This window comes from Hesperophylax consimilis, chromosome 12, assembly GCF_061612785.1.
Source record: "Hesperophylax consimilis isolate HC1 chromosome 12, BYU_Hcon_1.0, whole genome shotgun sequence".
NCBI classification, from domain to species: Eukaryota; Metazoa; Arthropoda; class Insecta; order Trichoptera; family Limnephilidae; genus Hesperophylax; species Hesperophylax consimilis.
In genome coordinates, this window is record NC_142847.1 from 1,156,754 (window position 1) to 1,179,078 (window position 22,325).

The following is a 22,325-nucleotide window of genomic DNA, read 5'->3' on the forward strand; positions in this document are numbered from 1 at the left end:
CGATGAATTTTTTTTTAACCTAACCTAACCTAACCTAATCTAACCTTCTTAACCTAGTTAATAAAGTTTTTGTTTCATCATTTTCCATGACTTTATATAACTTTTTAAAGATGTGATGATTAATCCGGCCACCAAAAAAAAATTACTCGATATAAGATGAAAAACTCAAACTTACTTGAATACTTCAATGTAAATTTTTACGGAAGTAATAAAAACATGTTTTTAGGTTAATAATTTAAAAATAATTTTTTTTTGAGGTGTATAGTATAGAAGGTAATTCCGGCATTCGACGGTCTCAGTTGGACGGGGGGTAAGGCTCTCGACTAGCAATTCTAAGATCGCGGGTTCAAATCCCAGCGTGCGCAAGTAAATTTTATTTGAGTGGATGATACTCTCAATATCGCCCTGAAGAAAGATTATCATTCAAAATTGAAACATTGCTTGAAATGGCTTTAACCGTTTTTAGAGACCAGGTCTGAATAGCCAGGTACTCCTCCACCTTCCTATGTCCCATCTCCTTTCCCTCCCCACTACCTTTAGTCTCACAACATACCCCAATTAGCTCCACACGGTAGGGAGCAGTGCGCAATCTTGTGCGGTAAGAACATTAACAAAAACTGATTGATTCCATGCTTATTGTTACAGTGAGTATTTTTTACGTATACGCAGTACCTACGTAATATAATAAAATCATTAAATAGTTCGTTTTCTTAGACAACAGAGCTTTAAAATGTTCTAACCACCGTTTTTTCCTATAAAATTCTGCGTATTTTTATTCTCTATTATGCAAAGTCAAATCTGACTTTGTTGAGTTGTCAGATTTGACTTTGTAAGTCTTGCAATTTGTAGTATATCATATAGGCGTTCGTGCACAACCGAAGATAGCCGAGGGTTGTCGAACGTTTCCGACTCTGCTGGGCAGCGGGGAGTCGGGGAGCGCGGAAGGGCATTCTTGTAGATTCCTTCCTTGCAGCTAGACTGCACTGTACTTTATAAACAACTGAATAATTAATAAACTTAACTTCGTATAAAAGAACCTTTTTATTTAAAACACAAAGAACATTACACAATTTTTATCAGGTTATGACGAAATCGACCTGAACAAGCTGTACCGCCAAAATGAAATCATAAATTAAAACCTGAAATAAACGAGACCAAAACAACCTTGCCTATTAAAACCACAGGAACCAGTCATTCATATTGCTACTAAAAAAGTCAGATATCAGATACTAAAAATATATGGAGCAGTTTTTATTGCCAACTTATTTATTGACAGTCAGTAATGCAGATAAAGTATTAGGTAAGTACCTAACTTAGGCCAAATAAAGTCGTGACAACCACGTGATCAAAATCTTTTAAGCTTTCTATTCTTTTATTCTAATGTCCGGTCAGGTGCTTATTACCAACCCGCCAAATAATTCAATATGTAATAGTACTTCAATCAACAATTACTGCATGTTGTATTTTTTTCGCCTGTAAACAACCATATTTATTTTGTAGGAAAGGCTTTGTTAAATTGTTAGTGCTGAATTTCCCACTAGATGGCGTCGAGACATATTACATCTACATTTGTTGGTGTTTTTCAATTTGTATGGATATTTCAAGCGACTAATTATTGCTCATAATAATTTGTTATCCTTTGTGCTTTCTATAAAAAAACCTTGCTTTATAAACATTAGTTTATCATTAAAAAAATAATAACTGAATGACGTTTGACGTTTCATACATTCGTTCATACAATATGTCATTTCATAGATAATACCACTAGTGTTGCAAGCGTATGTCGATTTATGATTTATTGCGTTATCAATAGCGGTCTAGCTATCAACAGCGCGACCGTGAAATTGGTGGTTATCACTATGCTTGATCCCCTGGTGGTTTCTTTGAGCTAAAACAAATACCCAATGAATTCAATTGTAATTTAAGCTTTCTTAAAATTGATCCAATTTGCATGTCTGAAATTTTGAGTATTGGAGCGAGTAATAACAAAAAATGCGTTTAATCTTTGCAAATCATTCGTTAATAATGTATCAATAAAACTTACTGTCACTTGGTGTGGTTTCTGAAAAAAGAGCAAGCATTACTTCTCAGGTTTATACTTATTTTTATTGGTTTTAAGTACTAAGGTGTGGTAAAAAGTTAAATATTTCATATTTCGAGGTGTAAGTTGCAATATAAGTGGCGGTAAGAACTTTTATAGTTCGAACGTGATGTAGAATAGCGTCTCTTTTATTTGATGTCACTAAATGCTTTTTCTTATGCTGTCGCAATAATCAATAAAAATAATGATTTTTGTACCCCTTCTCCAATTTGATGCAATGGTGCTATATCTTTTGAACAAAAAGATATAGCACCATTGACCTTCGACCACGAAGCAAAATGTATCAACACTTTAAGCGAATAGACTTTCTCTTATTCATCATAGGTACGCACTTTAGGTCGTTGACAGAAATACTAGGACCAGGCTGCCGAAATGGGCTTTGTGGCTGATATCATGAATCACTAAGTAAGAATAAAAGCAAAAAAAAATCTAATTTAATAATTGAATATATACATACCTTTGGTGAAAATCAGTAATTGGACGTTATAATTGAGAGAGATATACTATAATTAAGGAATAATCCACGTTGTAGAGATTTAGGCCGCCCGTAGACGAGAGAATTTACTTACGGCAACTATTTCGTCACAGTCGCCGTCTTAAAATTGAGTGCGCACACGAGAGAGAAAGCGAAGTATTTATTGGAGAATTGAAAGAAGATTTGTAAAATGAACAATGATTATATTAGTAATAAGTATATATTACCTTTTGAATGGGCAGTAAGTACTTTTTTTTATTTTTTATTATTGTACGACAGACAGGTAAGTCCAATTATGGTACAATTTTATTAAAACTAACAATACATGTACATATATTTTTTAAAACATGGTATAGTGATATTAAACACATCTATATCCGCTGGTAGGGCATTTAGTAAGGTCATACCTCTTGTCATGCTATGTCGGGCAATGACATCTGTCCGACCCTGCGGTATACAGAATAGGTCGTGGCTACGATTTCGACAGTATTTATCAGGAACGAATAATCCACAGCATGACAGGAGATATGGGCAATCGATAAGGTTTTTTAGTAACTTTAATTCAAATACCACGAGTCCGGCATTACGCCTAGTCTCCAGGCTTTGGTAATTTGTCTCCTTTAGCAGTTCCACGTGATGCATGAATTTCGGATATATTCCGTATGATCGCATGTGAACATACCTTAGGAATTTTTTTTTAATTTGTTCAATCATATTTATAAGGTATCCAGACAGTACTGGCGTACTCCAGCTTGAAAGAATTATAGTAGTATGTGTTATATTTGAATTCGGAACAGTCTCCGAAGACTTTAGATATAATCGTTCAGCCGCAGAGCCGCAACTAAGAAGTTTTCCAATTAAAAACACCTCTATCTACGAATATATACCGTAATGGGTTTTTATCCCCGTAACTGTTGCAATGCAACTATCTTCGCTACTAAAAGTGTCTCGTCTGCCGGCGCCCTTATATGCAACAAACAGAAAAGTAAAAAAAGTAAAAAAAAATTACAGTATAACAGTATCTTCGAACGTAGATAGATGATTTTATAATAATGAGAAAAGTTTTTCGCGTAACGATACTGAAAGTATCTTTCAGAGTGGAATATACCACATGGAATATTGAATAAATGCTTACAGACCACCATTCATAACTGAAAAATTGTTTGAAAAATAAAAATTTAGCCGTGTTTGGTGATCAGTTCTGAATAGCCAGGTACTTCCCCACCTATCTCTTCCAGATGTACTTCCCCTCCCGAATACATTCAGCATCACAATGTACCACAATATATACATAGTTTCACTGGCTCCAGACGGTTGGGAGCAGTTGGGATTCGAGCGCCCTTATACGGAAAAAACAGAACAGCAAAAAATTACAGTAATGACAGGAGCCTTGAAAAAAATGGATAAACACTTTTCGAATATTTATTTTATAATAATGAGAAAAAAAATCCACGTAAAACATTGCTAAATCTGATTTTTCTACGAAAACCGTGAATATTTGTGTATATTTAGAATAATCGTTGTTTTTTTTATTTAGTCTTTGGGCGTCCCACTCTCAAATCCGCTACGCAACATAAAGCAGTAATTTACTATCGTATTAATTTCGATGATTTTTTGCTGAATAATATGTTGGATTGTTTTAATGGGCGATTGTTTTAGTAATTTACACAACGGCGAGGAAGAATTGTATAATCTAATTGGAATAACAATAATATAAAGTCGTTGCTTCATATTACTTTATCCGGTATTGTCCGTATTTTTTCAGCAAGCTTATTTATTGTTTCCTTTGAAATTCGGACAAGATTAATCGAATTTTGTGTATATTGCTTTGTATTGTGCCATTGTTTCATTGTTTATTATTGAATATTTACCTAATTAACATGTAGTTTATTGAAAGTATTCTTGAGTTGGTAAATTCTGACGTAATTATCCCACGAAGATTTAAATATAAATCCTTTGCACTGAGTTATATAAATACATTAATGATCCTATGTTAATTTTATTTCCTCGAACCCTGAAATATCAATGCTTAATGCACACTTTTCAAATTATCAATAACATAAAAATGTCATAATAATTATTTATTTATTTAGGCTTTTACATAAAAATGATACATGATGCAGTGTACATAGGAGAATATCTGTATTACACAGGAAATACTGACAGTAAATATATGTAATACATTGTAAAGTAGGTACAAAATACACAGTTGTAAAATTGTGATTTACAAGGATAATGAGAAAATATTAAGAAATAATTAAAAAAAGAAAGCTAAATAAAAATAAAAAATCTGAATATGAAGCGATATTAATAAAACGTAAGAGTAACATGAAGTAAAAAAGTAATTACAACAACATTACGTATAAGACAAATCATTAAAACTAATTTATCAACGCTACTCTAATTTGTAGGATTCGACAAAGTTGTTGGTATAGATTATGCTTAATTCTATAAATGTAGTCAATGAATAAATCAATAGCACCCCCATACTTGTTGCCCAGATCACGCATCCTATTAGTCAGTGAGTTGTTATTAGATGCAATTGATTCATCAAAATGACATAGTTAATGTAATCAATAGGAATTCTGAGCTTAGAATTTACGTACGTAAGAAATTTGTGCCGAACTCTTTCTATATTATTGGAGTGAACTTTATATAAAGGGGACCAAATAGGTGAATTATACTCCAATTGACTTCTGACTAATGAAATATAGAGGGTTCTCATACAAAGTTAATAATTAGCAATAACAAAACAATGTCATAATAATTAGCAATAACCAGACCATGTCATTATAATAAGAAATAAAGTGAAAATATCTTTAGTAATAGTACCAAGGCCTTAATCTTATTAAAGGGTTGTATTAGTTTTTTTCCTAATATTGTTATTAATACATACTAAATGTCGCCCCCTGATTAAAATGTCACCCCACACTTCGGTACATAAAATCCATTTTTTTTTTTTGGGACCGTTAATTGTTTCGACTAATCTATAATTATTTTAGCCGTTCCGCTTATGTTTATTTTTCCTCATTGACAGAGCTAGTGTCCGGATAGAATTGGTTTAAGTTAAGGCCATGTACGTTGTACATGGTCGTATGTTTGAATGTATGAACTAATGTTATGTTAAAATTGTTCAGTGCTCAGACGATAGCCGTTTCACTCTCACTATTGTATTGCCGCCACACACGTTCACTGAGTGTGGGAGCCCGCATAAGCATAACAAGTAGGACTGGGACTCTCGATGGGGGTTTTGATATATTACTTGACATCTCCATAACATCTGACCACATCACACTAATAAAGGCGTTCCGCAGGGTTCTGTATTAGGTCCACTATTGTTCATTATATACATGAATGATATTATCAAAGTGTTAAAGCATTGTGCAATTAAACTCTTTGCTGATGATACATTGTTATACATAGCCAGTAAAAATTTACAGGACGCCATTGAAAAAATACAAATTGACTTAAATTGTGTAACACATCTGGTTAAACCAAAACAAACTAAAATTGAATGTTATGAAAACAAAGTTTTTAATTGTGGATAGTGTAGGGGGAAACGAGCAGGCAATACTAAAAATTGATAACGTAAACATAGAAAGGGTGAGTAGTATTAAATATCTGGGTGTAATATTAGATGAAAAATTAAAATTTGATGAACACTTAGAATACATAACAAAGAAAATTGCTAAAAAAGTTGGATTCCTAAAAAGGATCAGAAATAACTTGGATCTAAAGATTGTTGTTTACAATTCTATTGTTACTCCGCATTTAAATTATTGTTCTAGTGTTTTATTCTTATGTAACGAAGCCCAAAATAATAAACTCCAGTTTATACAAAATAGGGGGATGAGGATGATTTTAAAATGCAACATTTTTACTAGAGTTAGAATTATGTTACAAAATTTAAATATGATGACAACCAAACAACATATAATATATAATACGTTAACAATGATGTATAAGCTTTAAAATAATATGCTCCCAAATTATCTGCAAAGAAATGTTATGTACCATGAAAATGTTCACAATTATCCTACGAGAAGACGCAGAGATTTTAGGCTTCCCAAAACAGCGCGTTTTATAAAGGGCAAAAACTTTATAATAACCTACCAAATATCATAAAGGAAGCCACAAGCCTTAGCACTTTTCGTAGGATATGTGCTTTATATGTAAAAAATAATTTTTGATTGTTGAACATACACACCAATATTATTTTAGTCACCTAGATATCTTATATAAAATAATTTTGTGTATTTATCTTTTTCTCTTAAAATGTAATTGTTATTTTTTGTATTTTTTATATTTTCCTACTAGATGTATGAAAAAATTTGCGTACATCTAAATAAAGATTCAAAAACAAACATCTCCAGATACAAATTGGTGATGCGTTTTATATTTTGTTAAAATTTTTGTTTATTTTTGGTGTACACAAAAAAAGAAACAAGCTACTATTCAAATTCCAGAGTAGCTTAAAAAACAGTACTAATATTATTCCTAATACATATTCCTGTTTTATGTGTATTATTTTAAATGATTTTAAAAACACGTTTCAGGAAATTTAATTTCTTTAGCTAACCTTGGAAAGTAGGTACTTAAATACCTACCTACTTGATTGCAGTAACATTTAGAAAAATTAAAAATTATATATTTTTTCCAAAGTAACGTCAATATCGCAATGACAGTTATTTTTATATAAAAAAAATCAGGTAGGTGGGTACTAGGATATTGATTATTCCGTTTTGACAGCTCGTAGTAGTATTCACGCTCATGCGAACTCTGGCGGGATAAAAAGGTAGTTTCCAACAAGATCACGATCTTGATTCGGAAACAGAACACAAAAACAAATATACAGATAGATGAAATGTCAAACGATCAAGTTAAAACAGGAATTTGCTACATTCAACAATGATCGATTATTTAATTACATGTTTAATTCAACTGAAAAAACTAGTTGACCATTATCATCATCTTGTCTGTCGTTAAAGAATAACCGTTCCTGCTTAATTTATTATTATGCTGTATAATATTATATTTTCGGCCACACCAATAGCAAATATTTTTCTTCAAACGTCCTTGAGTAATTAGATTGATAATGGATCCGGCAGCAGGTGCATTCAAATCTAAGGTTAAAAGCACCTTGCCAAAATATATGCTTTCAAATTTAATTGAATCTAGTAACTATGATAAAATCTTATTTGCCTGGGGTCTACTACCTGAACTCAAAAACCAGGCATGCCCAACCTTCGGCCCAATTGAAGATTTGTGGCGGCACCAAATTCAACTTCTTCTATGATTTGGATTTTGGTATTTCTATATTTATTTTTATTTATTAATTTTCGGGAAATCGACAGTTTACATTTAATCAGTTCGAACATAAGTATTATTTAGCTAAAATAAAACCAATTATGGATTTCCTCCTTGTGACTTTACCTCTACTGAGAAAGTATAATATGGCATAAGTAAATAAAATTTGTGAGAAAGAAATCTGAATTAAAAAATTTATATAAAACAAAAAATTTACAAAACAATACATTTATAGCCATGGAGAGAGGTTGTAGATATAAATCAAATCATAATAGAGATATAAACAATAGAGACATAAACATTATTCACAAACCATCAGAGAAATTTTATTTTACGGACTTCTTGTATTTGGTAAGTGCGCAACTGAAAATATCAACCTTGGATAATACGCTATTGTAATTATTATTGCAACTGACATGATTTTAGTAAGTGGAGGGTGAGTGCAAAGGACACGAATAGGCGTGTGTATCTAGGAAAGCGAGAGAGCAAGAACGCCGGTTAAACATTTACCATTTTTTATTATTTATAATGCGACAGGGGCAAACAAGGAAGATGCAGTATTTAAATGAGAATAATAATTCTGCGAACATATAAAACACACATCAATTGGTGTCGAGAAATGTCAGGCATTAAATCAAAACCCCCATCGAGAGTCCCAGTCCTACTTGATATGCTTATACCAGCTTCCACAGTCAGCGAGCTTGTGAATCTGGCAATATAATAGAGAGAGTGAGACGGCTTTACTCTGAGCATTGACCAATCGAGTAATTGTACAATTTTTAAGAATTGTTTGATTTTTTTACTCGTGTTAACAGTGATACCACCAAACGATTTGGGTTGGCCACCCCTGCTCTAAACTGTAATGGATTATTGCCGTGTGTAAACACTTTGCCTAGAAGGAACTTACTATAATCATTCTTTAAGAGTGATTGTACATTTTGTATGATTCATTTGGAATAAATACCGAACCAATTTTAACTTGTTTTGTTAACATTAGTTTATTTTTTGTTTCATAGTGCTTTTACAAAAAAAAATTATAATTACACTATCAGTCAAAACTTAACTTTAGGGCGCACAGTTTACACTCGCGCTGTGCTAGCGGGTTCTCTAGAGCATCGGACCATCCCACGTATTAAGTATAGTTAATTTAATTTTCCCTGTTTTTCAATGAGATATTCAATAATTAATTAGTGAAAACGACAATGTTGTCAGGAGAATTTTTTTCAATACCATAATACATATATTTTGTTTAACAGATGGACTTAAAAATACGTTTTTAGGTTTGACTGAGGATTGAACCATCCTCCCCTGGGACTGACTAACATGAGTGAAGCGCGCTATCACCCAAGCCGAATCCTAATTGGATCATACAGGGATTTATTAAATACATTAACAGCTATAAATAATCATAATTACATCCAAATTCCGAGAAATGCGTATTTGTGTGCGTGTGCGTGTGTGTGAGTGCCAGTGAGAGTCTATACAATGCATTGTCATCGACAACGAGTCTTTCAAATCCCAGCTCGATGGGTGTCGAGAAATGGATTTATTTCCACTTCTACTCGTATTTCATCAATTGATTTTTTTATTGATTCAATCAGAAAAACAAAATCGAAATTCAAATATATGTATTTAAAAATATTCATCTTGTTATAAGCACAAAGCAATAAGATTTCATAAAATCTTGTCGTCAGGAGTGTTTTTTATTGATTTATGGTGCTTACTCTATGCGTGGTGGACACAACAGGCTAGGCAGGTTTTTTGCAAATTCATTCAATTAATTAAAAAAACTCGCCTTTCTAGACAGATACAGAAATGTAGTAGCATAGGAAATGAAAAATTATTGACACAGGATTTTGGTTGGTCATTGTAAAAAAAAAATACAATGTTTCGCGTCTCATTGTCATTTCAACACGTTTATGCGTTAAAATATCTTTTATTTAACAGTCAAAAATAATTCACGTGATAACTTTGTTCGTTCTTATAAATTCGCACACATAGTACTACCATCCATCTCTCTTCTACCCACGTTTCTTTTCTTTCTCTCTTCGTTTCCTTAATTTCTATTGTCGTTTTTGTCAATCTCATATTTGAAATTCAAAATTAACAATGTCACCTTGCAACCAATTTTTCCTACTTCTTTGGTAGCTATCATTTTAAATGATTACAAACGTCTAAATAATTGGTTTGCAATCTAGATAGTGTCTCGGATAAACAAATAATAATTAGGTCCCAATGACCGATCGATCCAGTGTTCGATTCTAAGTTGTTTGTTTCATGGTTCGTTTAGATCTGTTTGTATTATCTTTCTTTTCAATGATATATTACATTGATGGATATAACCTTAAAAAGTAAGTAAAGAAAAGTTGTCCCATTAAAAATTAATAGGTACGTAAATGGATTATTTTTATATCTCCCAAGTTTTTATACTCGTAAATATTATCTTGTTAAGACGGAAACTAGAATTAAATGAACAATTAAATAAAGTTCAACAAAGGAACACAATTATTGTTTTGATGTCCTTAATTATTGCACGAAAATCCTTCAAACTAAGCAGGGTCTCAAATATTAAAAAATGTGATGTAAAGCCTCTGTTATCAGTTGTAACAAAAACAAGGTCTTGGCAAAGGTTCATTATTTTTCATGACTTAAAATTTGCTAATTATCTTGGGACTTTATTGTTATATCAACTGATTTCCGGTGAGATAATAAAATTTAACAGTTTTGCTACTGCGACCAAAGTCATTATTACGCGTTCTGGATATTTATCTCTTTATGTGTGAATTCTGACAATTTCCTTGTATTTTCAAGTAATTAATCATTAATCTCTTGCTCGTTATAATCTATCTTCATAGGTGGGGTTAATTTATTTGCTTTATAAAATTTTACTGGTTTGAATTATACTACCACTTATGATGATGGATTTACCACTTATGATGATGGATGTGAGTGGATAGTGGTAGAGATTATTGGTATTGGTTGATAACTAAATTAGAAAAGGTATTTTTGAAATGAAATTATCAAAATAAGATTATTAAGAATTTTTAATCTTAAATTTGTTTGTAATCCGGTTAAAGAGGGATTGCAGGCCGTCTCCTGACAAAATTTTAGTATTTTCCCTATCTATAGGAATACGTGTTCATGCACCTGCATTAGCCTTGATAATTGGTAATGAAGAAATACGAAAAGAATAGGATTTTTATGAACACGTGTTCCGACATCGTGATAATAAATTTTATTAAAAGTTTATCAGGAAACCTATCAATTCATACGTTTAGGGCCCAATCCCGTTTTTAACCAGTTTACGAATAATTACTGTACAATTAATTCATCAATAATACCCAATCATTAATCACCAATTGAACGGTTCATATGCAAGATTCTTGCAATGCTGTACCTACGACTTATTTGAATTCAATTAAAAAAATCTTCTTTTTTTAAATTCCTCTGACCGCCACTTCAGCCCTTCACCGCCCCCGCGGGACCTTTCACCGCCCCAGGCAGGCCATGTTGCAGAGACTGAACTGAAAGTGTTTTCGGACTTCTTGCACTGGGTTTGCAGAGTTTAGTTCTAGGCCCAGTGCAAGAAGACCGAACAGTAGTCTTAGTTTCTACAGATGGCGGTGGCAACAGTCATCCGGAAGTGTAAATGCGAAACGTAAATAAACTAACAATCATAGTTTTTACGTTCATTATTTGAATAGAGTTCGAATGGATATTATACGTCGGTGAATTATTTGCCAGTTAGTACGCAATTGAATTTATTCAAAATCTTTCTCAAACTCGACGCTTAAAAAAAACACTCCGTTTTAGTCGCTGAGCACTGTTGTTTACTCAGTTAAACAACGGAAAAATAACAATATATTATTTTAAATACTGTGGGAATATATTCTGATCTATGTAATGCTTTCAGCTTTGTTCAAATCATAAATATTTACCCGATCTTTTGTATTTTATTCGAAATATATGTAGCTTCACAAAATATTTCTTAAAGATTTGAAAACAAAGCACCCAGTAAGTTTCTCACAAATTATATTCCTCTGAAAAGAATTATGTATATTTTATCAGCAATATCAAAGATAAACTCTGTCAGTGTTGATTAGACGACAGAATGTTGGCAGGCATAATATTTGTCAAACTATAAACGTCCTGTACAAGGAGTAAGTACTTATGCATACTTAAATTAGAAAAGTTTACCAAAACCTTAATTCCGACAACTGCTGCAACAAAACAAAAGCCTTCTTATTCGCATGAAGATTTATCACTAAACTTAGTGCTAACTCATCGAAATTATTATATGGAAAAGTGTCCTCCATTTCCTCTTTATAAAGATACCAAATCGAGTACTTTAATAGGCAATTTTGCATGAAATTTTAAATTCCATTTTATGTACGAATCTGACCCCCTTACTAATAAACGCGGTGTAAATATTGCGCGGAGCCCAAGGTCGGAACAGTGAATCCTTAACTTAATACCGCTGCGTTTGTATAGCTAAACCGGCCTAAAACCAGACTTACGGCCGGCTTCACCACACCAACGTTGAACGGGCAAATAAGAAGTAATTCTAGTTAGTAAGAGACAATTTTTTAGACAACCCCAAGTATGAAATTGCTTATTCGGCTTATATAAGGGTGGGTTAAATATGATAAGTTATAAAAAGCACCCAACTGTTAAGACTGTTTTCTTAAATTCAAATAAAATATACCAACTAGATGTAAACTGTATGATTAAACAAAGATTAAGAAATATACACATTCATTTTGTGTGGGTAACATAACCCTCCAGGCCTCTGGCATATTGAGCATTATATTTCCTAAAGATGCTGTCAGAAATCGAAGAATTTAGTCTCAATAAAATCCAAATAAGTGGAACATTTCTGAACGTATCTGAAATTTTTTGAAAGGTGATGAAATTCACTTTCAAATTTTATCATGTAATAAATATATAATGTTTATATACAAAAAATGAAAAATGGCTCACCTTAAATTTTTCATCTAAAAATTGTCCTAAAATTGGAAAACAAAATTTATTTTATAAAACAAATGTATTATAAATATTATTGCTACCTCACTTTTTGTCGTTTTATATAAACAATTCACAAAATTTAATTCGAAATTCAAAATATCTGTGGTTAACTTCTATATTTGGATATAAAATTTGATCTTTTTTTTCTTTCTAACACCGTTGAAATCATATTTCTAACTATGAATAACTAACAAAACCAGCCTGAGTATTTTCTTTATTGAATTTGATTGAATAAGCGAAAAATAAAATATCGTACCAGCAGGCTGCAGCAACAATACACTCAAATTTTCATTGTCAGTATAATTTATCCCTTTCATTGCAGTTTTTACTCTGTTAAGAATAATAATGCGGCACCTTGAACTTGAAAGTATCACAAAGCGCAGCGCCCGATTCATTTAGCTAACAAAGCGAACAGTAAATAAAACGACAAGTGCTTTTTTGTGGCAGTGGAGTACCTACCGTATTAATTAAAACATGAAGAAAATACCGAAATTCTCTACTTCAAATGATATTTATCTAAGCTTTTCTGACAAGTTAACAAATTGTCTATGATCAATGAAAGAGAACGTCAAATGCAATTAACAATTTGCTATACCTATTGGAAATGATCAATTATCGTTAAGACGTAAGTTCGCAAGACGAACGTTGTTTGAGATGTTACTTTCACAATGTTAACAACTACACGCAGTCCGGATAAATTGTCATTTTACGCACTCAATAATCTATATTATATAAATAAAAATGTTCGTTTGTTTAAAGTGTTGAACCTCTGAAAGTTCTTGAACAATTACTTTTAAATTTTGCCACAACGTTGCGTTCGAATACGCGTGTGTTTTTACCTACATGATATAGATCTCACTCGTGACAGGTAAAAGGTGTTTTTTTGTCACCTGTACTTATGAAATGTAAACATATAAAAATGAATATTAATTTTCTCATATTCCGCTTCACTCTTAATACGCAATATTTCACTTTCAAATAAATGGATTTAGCTTTATTAATTCAAAACATGATTTATTATGTCGGGGGAGACGGAAATATACGCACTTTTAATTTTAATTTCGTTTATTAAGTCACTTACGCGATATGTCAATTAGTATGCGGCGCCGCCGACGGCGACTATATTCATATCAAGAGTTGGAATATATTCATAATATCGTAATTCATACCTAAAAAATATTTCATAGACACTGCTGCCAACCAAAAAAAATTTAGTATTGCCATATAAAATAAATAATATCATCGTGTATAATTAATCCATATTAATATGTAAGTAAATGTATTATTTATAACAAATAATCAACATATAATCAAATAAAATAACCCGAAAAACAAACAAATAGAATAAAATGTGATTAAACGTATTCCGTTTAGGTAGTTTAGGTTAGGTTAGGTTAGAACATGGAAAATAGGTATTAGAATTAAATCACAAACCAGTCTATACAAACCTTGCGTAGCCCACATAATATTTGAAAACTGGGATATAACTCTAAAGGGGACGCGAGCATGCGTTATTAAAGGGGCATATTTTTGCTATAGAAAATCACAGTTAGATTAGGTTAGGTTATATATATATTAATTTAATATTTTCATGTTTTTATTTTCTTTAACTGAATTAGTTCGTAGGTAGGTACTGTACCTAACCCGCTCACTGGCTAGGTAAATAACTAGTTGTGGTATTTCCGGCAAATATCACATTATTTTGTTTCTTTGAAATCTCGTGTGACATATCGCGTAAGTGACTTAATAAACGAAATTAAAATTAAAAGTGCGTATTTTTCCGTCTCCCCCGACATAATAAATCATGTTTTGAATTAATAAAGCTAAATACATTTATTTTAAAGTGAAATATTGCGTATTTACCGTGAAGCGGAATTCGTAACCTTTACGTTTCTCATTAGTGCTAGGAGTATTTACAGAGTTGTTTGAATGATAGTGAAGTCGGGGACTCTCGAGGAAGACTTATCACATTATATCTATACTGGAATGAGAGATGGAGACGAATTAAATTCTAAATAATGTAGTTTTTTAACAGTAACAGTGTGGATTTCACGAAACTACATAAAGTGAATGGTAGAACAAGTCGGGGGTGCCCGAGGCATGAAGATGATAATAAACGAAGTAAGTAATGAACAAAGAAAAAGGTGTAAGGAGAATGTATGACTTGGAAGTGAACGGTAGAAGAGGCCGAGTACGCTCTAGGATATGGCACGGTCAAGTAGAACAAATACTTATTATGATACAATAATATTCTTTCCACCTTAAAAATGCACCCAGTTGTCTAAAATTCATAACCTAAAAACTTTACCCCGAACCATCTACAAGTCTCCGAGCAACTTCAGTTAGTTTTATATAAATAGATGTTTTATTTTATTTTATTTATTAATCTTAAGTTAGCTCACATCTTCGTGTGTGCTAATAGTTTTATAAACATATAAACATGTACATTGTTTGGCAAACATAATCTTTCTTTAAATATTTCAATAAAGTCACAAAAAAAAAGAAACATTAATAATTGAGATAGACATATTTTCTTAATTCATTTTTGAACTTATTAATATTTTCTATCACAGCAATTTCCTTCGGGATTTTGTTATAGAGTTGAACGGCCTGGTACATCAGAGATTTTTGGGTGCTTGTTTTTTTTCTTGCTGGCAATCTAATTTGCTTAGAATTTCTCGTCCCGTGTCCGCGTATCTCGTTATTGTATTTTATTTTTCTTTTCAGTTCCTTAGAATCCTTTTTCATCATCCCTATGTTAATTTTATGTATAAAAGTAAGTACATTCAAATACACAGTTTGCTTCACCGTCAAAATATGTTGAATTTATTTATTATTTATTAATGCCCTATCGGGCTTTTATAGTGGAGATTAACAATTTATGGATATAAGTGTAATATAATACATGGATAAAAGCATAACCATATACAAAAAAAATAAAAATCAAATGCTAATACTAAGATTAACATTGAATCTATTATTTGGATATTGTAAATATAGCAAAGTTTCAAATTTAAAGTAAATATGTACATTGTACATTCGTATATGCACACAATTATTCGTGTATGAGACTGGAAACAGGAAAACAATTTACTCGTAAGGTATATACAAAATAAATATATATATATATAAAAATAACATACTGATTTGTATTATAAAACAGAAGTTTAAAAAATAATGTCTGTTGTATTTATAGACAAAAAAACTAATAAGTAATGGCAAAAAACCAACGCTGTAATTAATATCGAATTTAAATAATAGTACTTGAAATGGTAAAAAAAATCAATAATATACATATCAAGTATGTCCGTACACGCATACAGTATGTTATTTAAACGTTGCAAGGCATAGAGACAAGACTTTTATTTTTAAAAGCTAATAAATAATACAAATTAATAACTAACAAATAGGTCTGAAATTAGTTGCCTTTTGAAACCCACACAATTATTAACACCAAATATTACAATAAGTTCACAGTGTTTGTTTGCAAGGTGATGAATTCGTGGAATTGGCGAATAAATAAAGTAGTTAGTATTGAGGTTATTGTTACATTTAAAAGTGTCTTTAATTCGAGTTTGTCTGGCAGGTACATTCATATAAATTAAATCCAATAATTCACATTTGAATACGTGTCTAACGCGATTATTTTTTTTTTCGTTAAAATATTGGTGTTTGTAATTTGTGAATAAACCTAATTTCTGAATAAACCTAATTTGTGGAAAAACGTAACTTTTGAATAAGCCTTATTTTTTAATAAACCTAATTTGTCAATAAACCTGAATTGTGAATAAACCTAACTTTTGATTAGACTTTATTTGTGAATAAACCTAATTTGTCAATAAACCTGAAATGTGAATGAACCTAATTTGTAATTAGACCTAATTTTTCAATAAATCTGAATTGTGAATAAACCTAATTTGTAATAAGACCTAATTTGTGAATAAACCTAATTTGTGAAGAATCCTAATTTAAAATTTGCAATCTTAAAAATATATTAATAGTTTTTAACTTTTAAGAATTTGTACTTAAATTATTTGAGAGATGCAAATAATGAAAAATTTCCTTACAGTTTTAAATGCATATGAGAAAAAAACCCTCATGTATTGTTTTGTGAATGATTTTTTTGTACGTATTTTAATTTTAATTCAAATACAATTATTCTAAAGTTCTGCAGTGTGAAGTTATTTTTACATCTGATGGTTGTTTCGCATTATAATAAAGATTGATTTATTTAATTACTATTCATTTTTTCATGGTTTTTCTAGCCCGTAGAAAAGAGTTTTTTTTAATTATCGTAATTATTATAACGTGTTGTGCTTCCTCCTTTTTCAACCACTATCTGCCCTGATGATGGACACTGTAACGCTGTCCGAAACGTTGGCTAAACAAGCAAGAAACACAGAATGCAATAATAATTCAAAATTCTCAAATCATATTGAAGCTTTTTTGAGTTTCATTTAAAGATAATTTTAAAATTGTGTCAGAAAGCGAAGTTTTCACTAATTTCAAATTGAAATAAAAAGGTTAACTGATGTTTTAAAAATAGTAAAATTTAAAATATAAACACACAGCACTCCTGAAATAATCCTTTAAAAATATGATATAAATGAACTAACTGCACTTTAGTCCACAACTAGCACTGGTCGTTGGTCGATAAACGCGGCGTCCGTGTGTTCGAAAGGTCGCGGCAAGAACTATCCAAGCAGGCCACTCACCAGTGTTCACTACTGCTGAGGTAAGTCCCCCGCAGCCAGCGACCACTGCTCGGGGGAAATTTCCCTTTCTTTAAACCCAGTCTACGAGCCTAATCCAAATGGGTCTATACGTCTTTACGGCTGTGCTGCGTTCAAATTGCGATGAAGTAACTATTTAATAAAAACAACAAAATAAGATATTTTTATTTGTGTTACTTTTATTAACCCTTCTGGCTAATTTGTTCGCTTTAGGGAACAACTCATTTGGTCTCACAGAAATCGTATCTTTCTTACTTTCATCGTAAAAAATATGATCTGACGGTGTTAAAAAGAAAAAAACACCGCGCTTTATATTTAATTGTAAAAGTAAGTCGCAGAAGAATTAAAAGGATAACCTTTATATTGTTTCTTTTCAATAATCTAAACGTAAGATGAGCAATTATATATATTTTTATAACCAGCTGCGCCAAGCTACGCGCAGCCGTGGCTCATCATGTCTGTGCAGATACAGAAACAATAGCGCATGTTGCTTTTACGTTCAACATATGGCGCATTAAAAAAAAATCATGTTTGTCCCTTAGATGGGCTATTTTTCAAAAAAAGTATGTTTTTACCTGTCACATGTGACATCTATATAATATAGATATATAAAATCACACACGTATTTGAATGCAATATGTTAAAATTTCAAAGCAATCGATGAACATTAATATAGAAGATAATGACATTTATAAGTGTTTTTTCTCACCACAATTTTTAGTTTCTGCAATATGCCATTTATTCAAAGTTTATTGCAAAGCTGACTCGGACCTTTTGTCAAAATATGAAAGAGGTCTGAGGAATTATTGTTTTATTTTCTTTAGGAGGAAAATGCGGAGTACTAATATAACAATTACTAACGATTTTAAATCATGTTCCAATTAAAATTTGGGTTTTTTTAACGTTCCTGATATTATTTTTTTTTTTTATTTAAAGCAAGTCAGGTTCCATGAAAGCTATAATGATAACATACTTTAAACTAACCTACACGGAAAAAAATAATAATATTGAATATTGATAATTTATTAAGAATCTCTTCAAATTATTCCAAATCCAGTTAAAAACGAGATAGCAGGCTTTAAAGAATGAATTGATAAGTTTCCTAATAAACTTCTAAAAATACGATAATATTATCACGATGCCGAAACACGTATTCATAAAAATCATAATATTTCCGCATTTCGTCATTCGAAGGTGAATGAACACGTGTTCCGATATATTGGGAATTTACTAAAAGATTATCAGAAAACGGCCTTCAATCCCGTTTTTATCCGGATTACTAATGATTTTAATAAATTAGCAATACTAATTTTCCTCCGTGTATAAACCTAACTTACGTGTCCTGTTTAACCAATTTGAATTTTTTTATTGTTTTCTTATAATAATAATGATTTGATTATTTGTATAGCACCATTTTCGTGAGAAAATCACTTCAAGGGCGCTTAACAACTTAATTTATGCATTCAATTTATTCCTTTAACTTAGACTTATAACTTATTACCTTTGGCTTATAACTAAGTTTCATAGCTAGTGAGTTATAACTAAGATTAATGTGGAGTGATTTAAAAATTTAAAACTATACATATTTTTATGACCGAGTGGGTATTTACACAATACCACTAAAATATGACTTACAACTACGGCTTAAACTAGAGATTTACGACTAACGTACATATTTACATTTACAAATATAGATTGTTATGATTTCTGCCCGTGGTAGTAGTAAGGTATAAAATATTTAAAAAAAAGTTTAATTTGTAGATTTTATTTTTTATACATTTGCATATTCAACAATGTTATCAAATATTTCAAACAGTTTGATAATGCCTTCAGAATTCAGAAGGCGAAACATCTGTCACTTGTTGTGCTTGTTTATAAATAAACCGTTCTTATAAATTGAATGCTAAAGTTATTTAATAAGGAAAAAATAACCCATTTAAGCTAGTTTTTTCATCACACATTGTTGATTTGACCGGTTACCAGATCAAACAGATACCTTATCATTTAAATTCGTGATAGTTATAGTGCGTCTTCTACATTTGTAAAACGCAATTTATTCGAGTTTTTGTAGGAATAAGATTGAATTTTCAGTTAGTTACTTCGTTTGTATGTTTGTTTGTATCCACAGATTTACGATAACAATAATTAGGTGTTAAAAAACTGTACAAATTGTCATTGTGTATATTACAACATATGTGCAATTTAATACGAAGTCATGTAATCCGTGTAATACACAACATTATGACATTTCTAATCTATCATCGCGAGACAAATATTTTGGAAAGTTTTCTCGTTACGATTTGCAATTCCGCAATATTAATAATTTTGTTAAGTGGCTTCATATTACTTCACCTTTTCAGACAGGAACAAAGGAAATTACAAATACGTAATTGCTGGTTCGTACATTTTTTGTCTGTGTTTTATTTTGTTCGTTCCACTAAAAACTCACTAACGAATGCATCAATTTTTTGACCTTCTGCTGTATTTTTCCGATGATTGTTTGTTTCTTTCACTGAAATAGCTGCCGATTGAATTATTATAAACAAAATCACTTCCTTTTTATAAAAGAACTAGCGCAGACAGGTGAAAAATCACGCTTTATTATAATTCTGAAAATAGCAATTAAATTATTTTCCGTAATTGTAAAAAGCATTCACTTTGTGGCTCATCATAATTTATAATAAAAACACATAAATTTGTTTTTGACCACAATAGACCACTATCGTGGTCAAAAACAAATTTATGTGTTTTTATTATAAATTATTTTCTTTTAAAATATTATATTACAGGTAGGTAGGTAGGTGATTTGGGTTGCAAGTATGGGTAGCGCCGCCCCGGGATCCATTTATTGGATAACCAACACCTCTGCTATAGGTCAGCCTAAATGATACCCTACGTTTGGTGACTTAGCAGGGATGCCGGGTACGTGGTGTGAGGGTTTGTCTAGGTTTTGACGGCGTATGCGTCTGCCCTCCTATTTCGGGCAGGATTGGGAGACACTGGTTGAGCGAGACCCTTTACCTCTCCAACAGGACTCTATCGACCGTCACTCCTGGACAAACTGACTTCGAGATTCCTACCTGCCCCTCATACCTGTTTCCTTCCCAGAACTTCTTTTCCTTTATTCCTTTAAAAATACCCCCTACACAGCATCCCCAAAAATGACATGGGCTATTATTTTCTAGAAGAGCCTCCCGTGTGGAGCTAATACTAAGCTAAAAAACTACTTTATCGCTTGGCTGAATTATTCACATAATCAGTTCCAATTTTAAAATTAACACTTAGGTAGGTATATTCAAAACTTATTCGAGTTGTTTTAGAGATCATTGAACCAGAGTTACATATTTACATATATCAGTATTTTTAATTGTTTTAATTTAAACGACAGTGTCTTTGGTAACATAGAACATAATACATCAATGTACTAGAATAGAGTCGTACTGGAAAATATAGGGAAATCAATGGTATATATAACCCTTCATCGGTAAACAGGGTTTTTCCATAGTCAGTAGTCTTGTAAATTGACTTATTATTGTTAAAAAGTCGTGGAGCATTTGCGTGTGGCCGCCAGACACCTTGGAAACGTTCGTTTGATGTCGGAAGGATTCGTGCGACATCTATAGCCGCCACACCCCCTTCCTACTTCTCGCCCAGGAACAATATTTCACACTGATATTGCAAGGAAAGTAGACTCTATTTATATATAACTCAATGGGTTATGGTTTTTTCTCTTAATTCAGCAAATTTGGCGGTGAGCTTGTTTGTGAATGTGTTGAAAAGTAACGTATTGTTTACGCAATAATTATACAACAACATTTGGTTTCTGTGTCGTAGACTTGTGCAAATTTACTTTGATACTGGCACAACCAACTGAACTCACTTTTGCAAATAGTTAATTAAACAACTTTCGATTGCAACAACAAAAAAATGCAAAAACCACGAAGCGAATCACATGTTATGCATAGAGAATGATGTTATGCAGTTATTAGGCACAAAAATGTAAGTAATCAAATGAAAGCGAAAAATTAAGCACATAGTTTATAAAACATATTACACACCCATACAAAACATACCCATATTTATTTATTTTGTGGCGAGAGTTTGTGAGTCAATTTATATTTTTTTTTCCCGAACAACAACTGCCCCGAGCTAGTGGATCTATGACAAACCTCCTTTTTCTAGGGCAGTAATTTAATTAAAAAGAACACCATTGAAAATGTTATGGAAATAAAAATAAAGAATCATTGAAGAAGAATATAACACTAATAAATGTAAACGAAAAGTGAAACAGAACAAGTTGTAGAAAAATGAAAAAGGTAACGGTCTCAACTGGGAATTGAACCCTGGATCTCTGTCTTAAAAATGACATACAATAATTACTTCCCAATGGCCAAGTGGTTAGAGACGTTGTCCCGGTAGGGCAGAGATGTTGGATTGAATTCTCACTTTCCTAGACCGTTTCTTTCTTATTTTTCTGTGTCTTGTTCTGTTTCATGTTTCTTTTGTATTTATTAGTATTATCTCTTTCTTTAATTATATATTAATTTGTTAGGTGTAACCATAAAAGGGTTATTCCAGCAAAATTAAAAATGTAGTAACCATGAGAAATAATATTCTAAATTGCGCTGTAATGATTTGACGAAAGTGAGTCATGTCTCAAAACCACAGTGAGATTTATGAGAAT

At 31.6% G+C, this 22,325-nt stretch overlaps 1 protein-coding gene across 1 annotated transcript in view; it reads right to left on the minus strand.

The window, feature by feature from the left end:
* The window catches only part of LOC149418985 (dopaminechrome tautomerase-like), a 74,139-nt gene extending 56,507 nt beyond the window's left edge, over positions 1-17,632 (minus strand). Inside the window, exon 1 of the mRNA XM_089638018.1 lies at positions 17,525-17,632. The gene's annotated coding sequence lies outside the window, so the exon portion shown is untranslated. The remainder of the gene's footprint in view (positions 1-17,524) is intronic.
* Between the last annotated feature and the right edge of the window lie 4,693 nt (positions 17,633-22,325).